At 44.5% G+C, this 14,262-nt stretch overlaps 1 long non-coding RNA gene across 1 annotated transcript in view; it reads left to right on the top strand.

Annotated features, from left to right (window-relative positions):
- The window catches only part of LOC146809209 (uncharacterized), a 55,334-nt gene extending 42,742 nt beyond the window's left edge, over window positions 1–12,592 (top strand). The window contains exon 4 of the long non-coding RNA XR_014966376.1: window positions 11,778–12,592. This is a non-coding gene — a long non-coding RNA (uncharacterized LOC146809209). The remainder of the gene's footprint in view (window positions 1–11,777) is intronic.
- The last annotated feature ends 1,670 nt before the right edge of the window (window positions 12,593–14,262 follow it).

The raw sequence follows: 14,262 nt of genomic DNA, 5'->3' as shown, positions 1-14,262 counted from the left end.
TTGGAATTTAACAGCATCCCACGCAATTCCATCCAAAACGGGCCAGGCAGTAATATTCACAAAAGTCTGGTCCCTTTTCATGATGTGGGACGAGGAGTGTGGGGCCAAAGTTCCATTGATAAGTCTAATTGTTGATCTCTCTTTGAGGTAGTGGCCATCCACCAGACGGAAAAACACTATTACCAATCCAATGGACAGAAACAAAAAAATACTAAAAAGCACCAACCAGATGTATGTCCAAGGGGGAATCAAAAAATGTCTTTTGAACCAACTAGCATAAATAGCAATGTTCGAAGGGGAAGTATGAGGCAATGAGTTAGTGTCAAAGGAGAAACGTGACTGGTCAACCGCCGTAGATTGTAAAACAGGCGAGTGACCATTTGTAGGATAAGCATACTCAGTCTCTTCGGGCAGACCACCAGCCGGTGGTATTAACAAGGGATCAGTAACTGACTGCATCTCGATGGCAACATCAGACAAGGTGTTAGAAGCAGGAACCAACACTGAATTTCTTTGCATCGTCTGGCATGAAATTGCTGGAGTCAGACTAAGAAGTATCGGCCACTCGCTGAAGTTTGACATTGTCAATAGAGATGTACCTGTTTTCTTTTCGACCAGGAAGTGGAGGTAAAATGACTGTTCTTGTACCCTGCACTCCAAGCACTGGAACCGGTGCACGATAAGAGGGGCCGAACTCCTTCTTGTTCTCCACCTTCTCACGGACCAGGTCTCCAACTCGGGGTAGCCAGCCGACTACTGGAATCTGAAGCTCAGCATCAGATGTGGAGGGCAAGTGTTCCTTCGAAAGAGTGTCTCTGGCTTCTTGTAGGGTCTGTAAAACAGCACAGTGATCATCTACGTCAAAGGGTGCGGTCGACGCTGCCATGTCTAGACCATCAAGGTCTGGGACAAACATTCTGATTCCGAAGAGCATCATGTATGGGGTCCGCCCACCCAGAGACCTTCTAGGGAGATTATTAAGTGCACGTTGGACGTTATACAAATGGGCTAGCCAATTCCGGCCTGTGCCTAAAACACGTGCTGTCAAAGATTGCTTTAAGTCACGGTTCATTCGCTCCACCACACTATTACCCTCAGGTCGGTAGGGGGACGAAAATTTGACTTGGACCCCCAAATTTCTCATAGCCTCCTTGTAAGCCTTAGAGGCGAACGCAGGGCCCTGATCAGAATGAAAGGTACCACACGCAGAAGTTCCCACAAAGACACGCAAATCCCTGATGACAGTCCGCGAGTCAGCACTCCTTTGTGGCCATACCCAGAGAAAACGTGTGCACGAATCCACTGCAACCAAGATATACTTGTACGCAGTATCAGAAGAAAAAGGACCGCAGTGATCTAGATAAACACAACCAAATGGTTTATTAGATATGTACAACTGTGTTTGTGGTGGGCGTGCAACAGTGGAAGGTTTAATCTGTTGGCAAATGTCACAATCAAGAACATAAGCGCGCGCTTGTTTATATAAACCAAACCACCAGTAACGTTGTTGTAACAGAGATATAGTAGCGGACACGCCAGCGTGGGCTGACGCCAACCCCTCGTGCGCTGCTAGTATCAGAGCTGGTCTGCAGTCCGCGTTGGGAATAATTCTGTCACCAACGTCGTTAATCCTCACTAACGGGACGTTATCAGGACTTAAGTGATAAAAATAACGAGAAGGAAAACCCTTCAGGTAATCACTTCCCTTCTCTGTAGCAGCAATAGCTGCCAAGATGTCATCATCAATCTTACTTTTGGATCTTGTAACTGCTGCCACTAAGTATGTAGCCACTGCGGTTTTTGCTGCCTCGTCAGCCAAGCTGATACCGACAGCATGGACACCAAGTCGTTGGTGACCAAGAGTGTGAATAACATTCACGAGAGGGAGACGGTCTTTAAAGTCTGCCACTCGAACCCAAAGCAGTTTATGCTTAATTGTGCTACCTTTGGTATCTCGATAATCGTTTTGAGACCAGAAGTGTAAGTTGTCATTGTAGGACTGGACACAATAAAAGGAGTCACTTACTATAAGAGTCGTGACTCGGGGATCAGCAAACTCCAGTGCAAGCACCAGAGCCCGAAGCTCCGCCAATTGCGCGGTACAATCACCCAATGACTGCGTATGCACTGCATCAGATTGGAATTCACCATTTATGAATGTACCCACGACAATTGCGCAAGCCGCAGAATAAGCATGCTTCGATCCAATTGCGGGCTGCGCTGAGCCGTCAGTGTATATGACACAATGGTATTCTTCGAGCGGGAGCAAAGACAGAGGAGCCGGATGAACGAATTCAAACTGCAAGTATTCCTGAGTCTGTAAAGAAGCGTCAAAGATATAAGTGACATCTGGTGACGTCAGAGTCGTGGCCCATTGTTTCCACCGTGGATGCAAAGCTTTAGAATTTGGTACACTTGCCTTCATCACTGCCTCCAGGGCAGGATACGGTGTCACCACCAGTATCTGTTTTCCATGTGACAGTGCGCGTTCTTTAAGGATCGCCATCTGTACTGCTGTCAGAACTTTCTCGACTGTGGAAAAACGCAACTCAGCAGAGGTGTACAAGTGTGATTTATCCGCAAAGGGGACGGTATCGCCCTCATTGAACGTCAAGTACGTGAAACCCACTGCGCCTGGTACTATTCTTATTACCACGTTAGTGCGATTATCACGCGTCAATAAGTATTGTGAAGCAAGAAGATCAGCCTGTAAAGACTGAAGAATAGCAGTATGTTCTAGCTGCCAGCTAGACTTCGAAAAAGAAGGTTGTACCAAGGCGTATAGCGGCTTGATACGCTGGGCATAATCAGAAATATACGTACGACCGAAATTCAGAAATCCCAGCAAAGATTGTAATTTTTTCAGTGTTGTAGGAGCACGCAGGCATGCGCACTTCTCCAGAAAGTGAGGAGCCAATCCCTTACCTTCATTGTTGAGCTCGTAGCCCAAAAACAACACTGTATATTCCTATTCCGCGATGTGAGACTTCGCAAAATTAAATTTGTAGCCATAGTCAGCAAAACTCACTATAATATTGTCGACTCGAGACAGATGTGGCATCAGCTCATCATCCGTGAGGTAGATATCGTCAACATAGGAGTATGCATCGGGGTCTATTCTCTCTAAGAGAGAGACCATGCGAGCGGAAAAGACGCCAGGGCTGTTTTTGTAGCCCATGGCTAATCTCGTAAACTGTTTCTGTTTGCCGTCCGAAGTAAACGCCGTCCACTCGCTACTCTGTGTGGACAGGTTATGGCCAAAAAAGCCATTGGAAATGTCAAGTGTCGTTTTAAATCTCTTACGCATGAGACTGTTGACAAGAGCCGAGCTGTGAGTATTTTGTACCGCGCAGGTCCGGCAATGCGAATTTAGGTGCCGGTAATCCAAAACTAAACGGTACGATCCGTCAGGCTTCGTCACAGTGAATAAAGGGTTATTCATAGGGGACACACAAGTTTCAATAACACCCTGATATTCCAATTGTTCAAGGATTGCCGCGACGTGCGGTCTAGCTTCACGACGCATGGGATATTGGGGTTGAGTCTGGGGCATAGACCGCAATGGAATCTCATGGCAGGGGGACAACCGGTCCCATCCCACCTGAGTACGATACACCGCTGGCGCAAGTGCCAGCGCCCACTCCTCAGCGTACACTTCAGCCTGGTCCTTAGGCACCGTGTGTGCAAAGCACGGGAGGATTACCTCCTCCTCTCTAGGAGCTTCTAAAATGAAAGCTGGGTGCCAATCTGCCTCCGCTAGGAGGATATCATAGGGGGTAGTCAGATTATCCCAAAAAATCCCCTTTATTGTACGTTGTATGTCACCCTCAATTAGTAAGACTATTTCGTAAAGTCTGTCAGGGGGAGCCACTCTGGTGTCAGCTGTTTCAACAGTAACCAATATATCAGTTGCTGTCGCCGCCAGAAATGGACGCAGAGCTTGACGGACTATGGTAATTTCCGCTGCGCTGTCCAGGAGCGTCAGCGCCCATGTCCGGTTCCGAAGCTGTGTCCGCACTATCTGAGTCATACCTTGCCTTCAGAGCAGCCACTTTCTTCTTCTGAAACGGGGGTCTTTGTCGTGCAAATTCGTCCTGCTTGCCTTTACCCTCAGTCTGTCGGGGTTGGTCACGTGTTTGTGGAGCACCCCGACCTTTGCCACCGCCTCCGCCACCGGACTGTGAAGCCGATGTTTCCTGTGAAGAACGAGGAGAACGTTGTTCAGAAACCTGAAATCTATCAGGAGACTTAATAGTAGCACGATCACGCAGATCATAAGTGCGCTCACTACCTGACTGAACGGGAGAGGCAGGCCGAGAGCCCTGTTTCTGCTGCTGCTTTCCCTGTTGTTTTGACCGCCAATTCTGTTTCGGAAAGTTTGGACGGTCATCCTTACCAGAGGCTTCTGCCTTACCCTGCTGCTTAATGTTGGGAGTTTTGATCACAGGTTTAACCCCCAAAGAGCTACAACCCAAATCCCTGTACGCCGACGAGATTATTTTCGCAAACTCCCGCGGCTTATCCTCATCAGCAACTTTCTTCAATTCATTACGAACTTGGAAATGCATAGCATCACCCTTAAGGTTACACATTATCATGGTAGCCACCAGGTCAAACTGTCCGAGGAGCCGCATGCCTAATTCTATCGCAGACTCCGCTCCGTGGTTATCTTGAACACGTTTAATAACGGAGGGCAGCACCGACATAGACGGAGTGCCAAAGCACTGCGAGTACGTCGCTGCAAAGACCTTGCCCCAGTTAACACAATCATCAATGTCGGGGCCAAGTCTTTAGGCAAACTAATGGTAAGGATCCTGTGTTTCTCCACAGGAGTAGTATTCGGGTAAACCGCTTCAATTTGGTCAAATTTTTCAGCAAGCCAAAAGGGGAAATCATCCCGAGTTTGGGGGCGCTTGCCCATAACAGAATTAACCATAACAGGACTAATGACCACCGTGTGGTGGTCAGTAGGCTGTCCCGCAACAGCAGGTGCCCCCGCCTGCATATTGCGTGACACGTACTGTACCAATGCCCTATATACTGTAATAAGGGCAGTGTTTAGTACACGCAACTCAGCCACCGTCACCGTGAGGTAACGGGGATGAGGCGTAAATCCAGCTAGTACCGGCCAAGTGGCCCCTGCAATCGATAAAGGGTCCATTCTTGGCGGTATAACCACAAGGGGAAGGGCGCCATTAAACCAAATAAGATGCTGCCAAGCAGATATTGGTATTTCCTGTGTCCTATACGGTGTATAGTTCGCTGGCACGGCAGTGGCAGTGTAAGAATGAAAGGAGTTATCGTCCTCACTCACTGCCGGAAGTGTCACCCAAGAGTAGAACAACTCATAGGGATGAGCTGCATCGGCTCCTACCACAAAGATGACGTTCATACCAGTGTCCGGCACCCCATACTGCGTCAAATGACGTTTCAGAGCTGCACGGCTATGCGCCGCTATTTCTACCGACATAAGGACAAGCTACACTCGAATTAATCAGTAGCACAAGGGTTCAATAACCTTTTTAATGATCAAGCTTGAAGAAACCTATATCAACAGAAATAGGTAGGTTTAAATCCGTCAGACTTGTTATCCGGAAACAAGAATGAGGGTGTTGTGGACTAATATAAGCACTACTAAGGCGTTTCAACTCATAGACCAAACGTTAGGTGCGCCATGTTGCAGGTATTCTGCTTATACACAGAACTATGCGTAGAACCCCAGGACCTCAGTGAATTGTGGTGTACCAGAAACTCACCTCAGAACCCAGAACCCAGTATCTGGCTAGCATAAGTGTCCCATTCGTTATCCGAGGTTTAGCTCGGCGGTCCCAATGAAAAGACAACCCAGAACAAGCGACTCAGTGTACTCTCAGGAATGGTGGGAATCGGAAATACCTGTTCGTATATTATTCTCACATCAATCCACAACAAGAATCAAATGAGACACGGTGAAAATAAAAAGAGTTTATTTTTATAGACCACTTGTCCTAAGATGCAGTACTTTGGCTAATACAAGCAGACAAATGATTATAATCAAAACCATCAGCATTGTTACAATACCATAGAATATAAAAGGAGTGATCATGTTATAAATGACAGTGGATACTACCACCTTCCCTTTACTAAGAAGCTAATATTATTATTATGCGTATAAAAGGTCTCTTAGGCTTGAATGGGGGACCCCATACCTCAAAGATCAGCTTAGTGAATTCATATCACAGGAGCATCAGGAGTCTTCTCGCAGGAAGGCTCGTCTTCGGTCTGAATATTAAACATGATGTCTGCAATATTAAAAGCACCAGCTTTCAGGTATTTGCAGCTGCCTGTGTGTTATGGCTAAATAGTGGGTCGATCAACCTAGAGTGGAAAACATGCATTGTCTAACAACCCAGACTGTTTGTCACACCATGTACAGACCAAGGTCGCTGCGCAGAGCTCGGAATGGTAACAACAGATTGCTTTCGTGTGAGGCAAAGCGCGAGTCAGCAGTTTGTTTAAACAATAACATGTAGACGCAGTGTCGTGTGCAAAAGCAGCAAGATGGCTTTCTAACATCTAACGTGGTTATGCTAACTTAACAATGTATGTATGTATTAAGGGAGTCCTTACTACAGTTCAGATATAAACCTACTGCCTCATATTTACAGTAGGGAACATCTCTGTATTCTTCCAGCATCCATCTTTGCAGGACGTGATATCCCTGTTTTCCCAGCATTCATTTACGCAATGAGTGGCATTACTGTTTTCTCTCCAAACTTATTTTAAATAAAAGAAACAAGAAAAGTTGACTTTATTCCCATCATCCATCATAATAGAAATTGATATAGCAGCATACCCCCAGCATACATCCCTACAGGAAATTACATCACTGCATTCCCATCATCCACCTCTACAAGAAGTGACATGGCAGGTTTCCTGCCAAAACCATCTTTAAAAGAAGCCCCACAAGAAGACCCCATTTCACAGCATCCATCTCTGAAGGAACTGCCATAGCTATATTCTCAATGATCCTTCTATACTGGAAGAGTAAGCACTGCATTTTGCAGCATTCATCTCTACAGATGAGACATCATTAATTTCCCCGCAAAAAAAGATCTTTAATATGATACTGGGCAAGCAGACCTCATTTCCAGAAATCCATACCTACAGGTAGTAACATCACTAATTTCCACCATCATTTTTTTCCTGCTATCCTAATTTTGTCAACACTTCAAAGCATTCTATTACCTGGGTGCTCCCAGATAAGGGCTTAGAAAGACAAAGTCACCACCCATTTAGACTTCCTCAGACTGAAAGGACTTAGGGCCAGTTTTTCTCTGATCCAGATTTTCTAGTGTTATCATGTGTCACACACACCTCATGTGTGACCTGGCATCCTTGGTGTGGGTTTCCCCCTAACTTTTTGCCTTCAACCCTCCTGTTTATCTGACATTGTTTTAACTAGTGTTAGGACTCTGTGCACATCACCCTTCCTAACCAGTGCTAAAGTGATTGTGCTCTTTCCTTAAAACATAGAAGTGGCTTATACCCAATTGGCATATTTAATTTCGATGTAGGTCCCTAGTAAAGTGGCACTACCTGTGGCCAGGGCTTGTAAATGAAATGCTGCAAGTGGGCCCACAGCATTGTTTGTGCCACCCACTTAAGTGGCACATGTAACCTTTCTCAGGTCTGCCACTGCAGCCTGTGTGTGCAGTTTTAAAACTGCCATGTCTGGCAAAATAAACCTTTTGCCAGGCAAAAACCTTCCTTTTTAGGTCGAGGATCCGCGTGCATGCGCTGTCTGCAAGACCTTTTGGAATCACTCATACAGAGTGTAATCCCGCCTGCTGCTTACAATTGGTTCAGTTTTGCGCCCCTTGTCCTTCCTAGCTCCTTATTCGTTAGTGTTCCGACACATTATTTCCAGTTTTATGGCGAAGAGAACCATTAAATTGCAGTTTCCTTAAACACATAAGTGTTGTGTGTTCTTTGGGGACTACTTGTTCTTTACTTTTTTGGTGTGGTGGTGAGTGCATTTTACATGAGCAGTTACTACTTAAATGATGACGCTTAACTCAGCATTTCAAAGATGCGTGCATGCTTTCTCTTCATTTAAGTATATTCCTCTGCACTTAGAAAGTACAGAAACGGAAGCGAGACATGAGCAGTTACTACTTAATGATGACGTGTAACTCAGCATTTCAAAGATGCATGCATGCCTTCCCTTTGTTTAAGGATATCACTCAGTGCTTAGAAAGTACGGAAACGGAAGAGAGAGAGATACCACCGTTAGTTACATACCCTGATCGCAGCTTGTAGACTAGCGGGGAATTATGTGCATTTCATAGCTAGAAAATGAATAAACTCTGAGTGATTTATAAAGGTGGTTTTGTGGAAAAGCTTTTTGTAATTCGGGTTGGCAAACGGGCACATTGTGTTCGGTTTACTTGTTTTAAATGGCATCAGTACTGGCCCTTTAACCTGGCAGATTCTGGCATTGGTCTAGGATGGTACACACTACCTGTCCATTTCATCCCAAGAAGCTACTTCCATTTCCATCCTTGCCTTCACTAATACAATAACACACATGTACCATTGTAGTACAGTACCTGCTTCTATCTATTACGACCATATGTCACATTTAGGGGGTCAAGGTTGTTCTATTTAATCCAACATGACATGTTAGGCCAATAAAGTAAAATACACTACAAGTTACACAAGCACTTATTTGTGAAGTGAAAGTAAAGCTGTAGGAAACCGGTATTTGTGGAGCGATCTGGCAACTCAAGACGCACACTGCAACATCTCTACACTGATTGTACCAGGTTTGATTTTAGATAGCGAGCACATATTTTTAGTTTTTGATGCTGACAGTTTCACCGACTTATGTATTTCCAGTTCAAATGCCTTCTCTATATGCAGATGCAGCCAATTTGACACATGCATACAGATCTCTTTGTAGAGAGTGAGTGAGACATGATGTAACCATTCTCCATTTTCAAAGGTAAATTCTCTAATCACTAAACATTTACATTTCACTGGAGCCACAGGGGGTCCCATGAAATTAATTGTTCTAATAGGCCATTCAAACATATAAAAAAAGAGCTGCTGACCTCAGTTTAACCTGAGGACTTGGGCAAAGCAGCGCATTGATACTGCTGATATATATTTTTTTAATCTAAGAGCACTATAGTTCAAACAGGAAATGCTAAATAATCATGGTGAAAGTGCAAAACTCCATTGCTGAGGCATGATGCTCGTTTTTAGGTCTCGGTTAGCGAAGGCTGCGCTTGCACAGTCTCGCTTGCGAGAGATAATGACTTGGAGAAGAGGGGCTTGAACCCGCCCCTCTTCTCCCCTCTTCTCCATTGGCTGGCCTCTTGAATGCTGGCCAGCCATTGGAGAAGAGGTTCGTCACTCCAAACAGGCCCCGTCCTTTTCGGATTCAGGGGCGTGTTTTTTGCAACTTTTCTAATTATCTCCTCCAGCCAATGGCAAGAGGAGAGAAAAGAAAAACACGCCCCCGAATCCGAATCCGCCGCTGCCTTTCTCCGAGGCATTTCTACTTCGCCTCGGAGAAAGGCAGTGGTGTGCTTGTTAACCCTGCTGCCTGTGCTGCGGTCAATGGGCCCTGTGTTGAGCAGGATGTGTTTGTTGCCCACATGTGTTGTTCTGCCCCCGCCCTGCGGGCTGGGAGTTGGTGGGGGTCCCCAGGGAGCATGTGTGCAGAGTTCAGCAGTTTAAAGGGGCATTGCTGTGGGGGCGGCCTGCTAGTCTGGGGCTGGAGTGGGACAGTCAGACAGGGGGTCTAAGGTAAGTGGGGTCCACGCTGCAGCTTCAAACGCCAAGCCTTAATGCCTTTCACATAGCGCCAACATGCCCTCTTTAGGCCGCTCAAGCAGTAAGCAATATGCACTCGCTAATTGCGCCTCTGGTTCCCGATCGGCGCTATAAATGATCTTGGGCAAGCTCCCCCTTTACCGATGTGCACTGTGAGTGATCTTGGGCAATCTCCCTCTTTCCCGATGTGCACTGCGTGATCTTGGGTAATTCTTTCCTGATGTGCGCTGAGTGATCTTGGGCAATCCCCCTCTTTCCGTATGTGCGCTGAGTGATCTTGGGCAATCCCCCTTTCTCTGCCAGGTGTGCTGGGTTGCATTCTGAGAGTCTAGGGAGAGTCGTGGAAGTTACTTCCGTGTTGGGCTGCTGGGGCTGAATTTCTCCAGAGAGGGTTCAGCGGGTAGCATGCGTCTCAGGGGTTGCATTAGAGGTGAACCAGATAGAAATTTGTAGTGCGAGCCGAGCCAGAGTTGGTTCTAAGGGCCAAAGTTCGAACCGAGTCAGAGTTCGTAAATGGCCAAAGTTCGAGCCGAGCCAGACTTGGTTCTAAGGACCAAAGTTCGAGCCGAGCCTTCAAACGGGTAAAAATAAAAAAATACAGCAAACGTCAAGTCAAAGGAAGAGAAAGGGTCGTTCCTGTAACACAAAGACGATTTCTTGAACGCTTGTGTTTCACGATAGTGAGCTGTGTTGCCATCAGGTGAAAGGACCGTTTCCCACGTGCAATGCCCTGACAGCACTGTCACGAGTAAACCTTGAGATGTCAGTAAGTATTGTTTTCATATAGCACACAATTTAAACTGGATATTTTTTAAGTGAACTCATATTTGAGTCTTAGATAAGATTAGGGGCAGAATTAAAGTGGTTTGCCTAGGATCACACAATGTTGTTAAGTGGGAAGCTGGGATCGGAACTCAAGGTTCATGACTACACATTGTATTTTCTTAGCGGATGGGACTTGCCTTCTCCATCCCAATGAAAACCTAAGGTCAATGCAATGGTCTCGGCATTGTTAAAGTTAGAGCTATTGGCATTGCTCATGACATTATTTTTGTTTTTGTTTTTAAAACATGTAAAGAAACGGCATTGTTATTTACAATGTCAATAGCTTAATCAGTGTGTGTGTAGGTGGCTCTGTGTGTGGGTGCAAATGCAATAGGTCTCGCATTTGAGAGTGATTAAGCTATTGACATTGTAAATACCAATGCCGTTTCTTTAAATGTTTTAAAAACAAAAACATAAACAAAAATAATGTCATGACCATTGCCAATAGCTCTAACTTTACCAATGCCGAGACCATTGCATTGTAAATGCTTGTTTATAATCTAGCCATTCTAATATGGCGGCTGTAGTGTAACGCTGAACTAAACTAGTCCACTTTTTATCTCTGTGTTTATTTGGAAGTGATATGCTCCGCCTTCGTTTTCAAAGCATTGCTGCGAGAGGTCAATGTACACGGTGATCGCGTTTCTTATATCGGTAAGATCATTACGCTGGCTGTTGACTAAGCACGGGGTCAGCATATAGCATGTTTTTAACATCATTTCGGTAGTTTGGTGTTGACTTTAGTTTTTTTTCGATTTGCAGATTTCCAACTCTTTATTACGTTAAGGTGGTAAGACATTTGTTGATATTTGTCGTGGTGTTTCAGGAGACAGTTGATATTGCAGCCGGAGGACTAATGATGTTCTTTTGGTTGTTTTAGAGTGTAGAGTGCAGGAAATGGTCTTGGTTGAGGCTAAGTATGACTTCCTTAGATGTAGTGTATGCACACTTACCACTTGGTGACTTACATTTATAATAATAAGCAAGCACCTTAGACACACCGCTAAGGGTTATTAGATGGTATGTAACCCATAAGATACAAGTCATAGCACATGTCTGGTGAGATTTGGTCACTTTGGGTAGACCCCAAACTAGAAATATAAGTAATGATTTCATTTTTGCGTTCACAGATTTTCCCCTGAGGAAGGATCCGCATAAAGGTCCCGAAATGCATCCAGCTTAACATTACATGTTGTAGGACTGTGTACTAACAATGATTCTTGTAAATAATTGTACATGAAATGTACCACAAGAGATGCATTTATGTTTAAAAAAAAAAATTGTGAAAAATGAATATTGTATATTCAATGTATTGGTTAATTTTTTCAGAAAAAAGAAAGGAGGTTTTGTTGAAACAAAGTGAATAAAACTTGTCTGTATCAGCATTCAACATTGATATTATGATGATGATTATCACTTGGTGAACAGTGCATAGCATAATCAAGTCCTTGTACTTGAGACATAACCAATGCTTCATCATACGGCATTTGCTCCTTGTTGTGCCGGCGCTGCCCAACAGGCATCCTCAATGGGGGGCGCTTTGCCGGAGATCTTCTTTTCTGCTGTTTGGTGAAGTGAAGTGCGGGTGTGGGGGCTTAGGAGTAGAGTGGTGTTAAAGTGTGAAAAATGTGAAGTTTAAAAATAGGATAAGAGGTACTTCTCAGGAAAAACTTTTATGAAAAAGTTCAAAATATGTGATGCTATTTATTGGACTTTAGTTATCTTAGATAGCTATAGGTCAACATGTTTCTAGATTTTGTGTAGTCATAACAATGATCTGGTATCTATTCGTCAGGACCGATATTTACCTAATCTACTTTGTGACTGGATTTTTTATGTATAAGTTTGTGGATTTGCTCCCAATCACACATACCCCAGATTTGGTATTGATTTATAAAACTATATTTGTCGAGGGCCTGTAGTTCAAAGACATACATTAAACAGTAAAAATACAATCAAACTGTTGAATTTGTTGTTGCAATATTGTTGGATAGATTGCAAATCTATTTTTGCACCAAAAGCATTCTTTCCTGTGTGCACAAATTGCATGCTCTGTGTTCAAATTATGATCCATGTATATTAAAAACACCACATGACAAACATGACATAGACTATTAAAAGTCCATCACAATTAATCACACACTCAATTGGGTAAAATTCAGGACTCCTTCAGTTGTGCACATTAGCACGCCCCTTACATGCTGAAAGAAATAAATCAATGTCGGGATCAGTTAACCCTGCTTTGTTCAGAATAGAAATAGCATTCTCTTCTGGAGTGTGGTCGGCTGTGCCTTCTTACAGTTTGGTCAGGGCCGGCTCTCTAGGCAACCTACCCTTGTGTGCTGACTTGGAAGTGTTGGCATACGGGTAGGGTCATGGTATTTAACCTGTTGCTGATGGTTTAAAAGAAACCATGGTGCATATCATTATCAGCAAGGCGAGGCGATAGAATTATCGTCGCTTTTGCGGACGTTTTCGGCTGAAAAGCGGCGATAATTTTATCGCCTAATTAGCAAGCTTGCGCTAATGCGTGATAACTTGCGTTAGCGTAGGAATTCCTAACGCCCAGCTTTGCATCTCTAATGAGATGCAAAGTGGGCGTTCCCGACCTGACCTATGAAGCATAGCGGCAAGAAAAGTAGCGATAAGCCCTGTTATCGCTACTTTCCTTACACCTGCTTCAGGACTGACTTAGCCATGATATCCTATGGAAGGTGGATATCATGGCTAAGTTTGTGGGGCCCTATCAACAAGATAACGCCACATTGCGTGCGATTATCGCTGGGTTTCCAGCGATAATCTCACGTTAGGCATTTAGCATGAGGATTTTTATCGCTTTTGAGATAAGCGTTGCTAATAGCACGCTATCTCAGCGATAAAAATCCACGCTAGCCGGCGATAATTATCCTAGCGCTAAGTCGCTTAGCGATAATTATCGCCGGTTGTTGCTGATATGCCCCCATGTGTTGCCAGTGTGGGACCGCCCTGTGTCTAAACGCAAGAGCTGGGAGTTTTTCGAGACTGGTTTAGTCCGTATGTATCTTCTTCGGAATCAGTTAACTGAGAGAAAATGTGACAGCCATCTTCTCACTGTGATAGGAGTTTGAGCTATTTGTGGATGTGCACTCTTAGGTTTAAGATTCTTTACAGTTGTTTTCCTAAATATTAAAAGGGGTATAATAGGACCTTGTTCATAGTGCAAACTACCAAGTTGTTCCCCAAATGTGATTGAATTTAGGACCCCTTTCTGACGGTGTTAGAGCAAGGGGGTTGCTTTATTGCTATGTGGTCAGTTTGGGTAGATGTTTAGCTCCTCATCTCAGGGTGTTCATGTGAGTGGCCTCCATGGGTTTTTTTAAGCATTTTTACCCAGTAATATATATAATCCTCAATTTTGAGGGTGCACTTTTAACAACCAGTGTGGGTTACATGAGGTAGACTGGAATAGTAAGCTGGTGAGTGGATTTTCACACAGCTGTGCAGGAATAGGAACAGTTGATAATGCTGTTAGAACAACTTCTAAGAGGATCCCAACACAATGTGTTACTTGCTTAGTGAGATGTGCTTACAATACCAACCGCTAAGGGTTTCATTTGGTGGTCAGGGTAAGGGTGT

The sequence above is a fragment of the Triturus cristatus genome, chromosome 7 (assembly GCF_964204655.1).
Source record: "Triturus cristatus chromosome 7, aTriCri1.1, whole genome shotgun sequence".
Lineage (NCBI taxonomy): Eukaryota > Metazoa > Chordata > Amphibia > Caudata > Salamandridae > Triturus > Triturus cristatus.
Note: the sequence above shows the minus strand (reverse complement) of the source record. Positions and strands in the feature narration are given on the sequence as shown.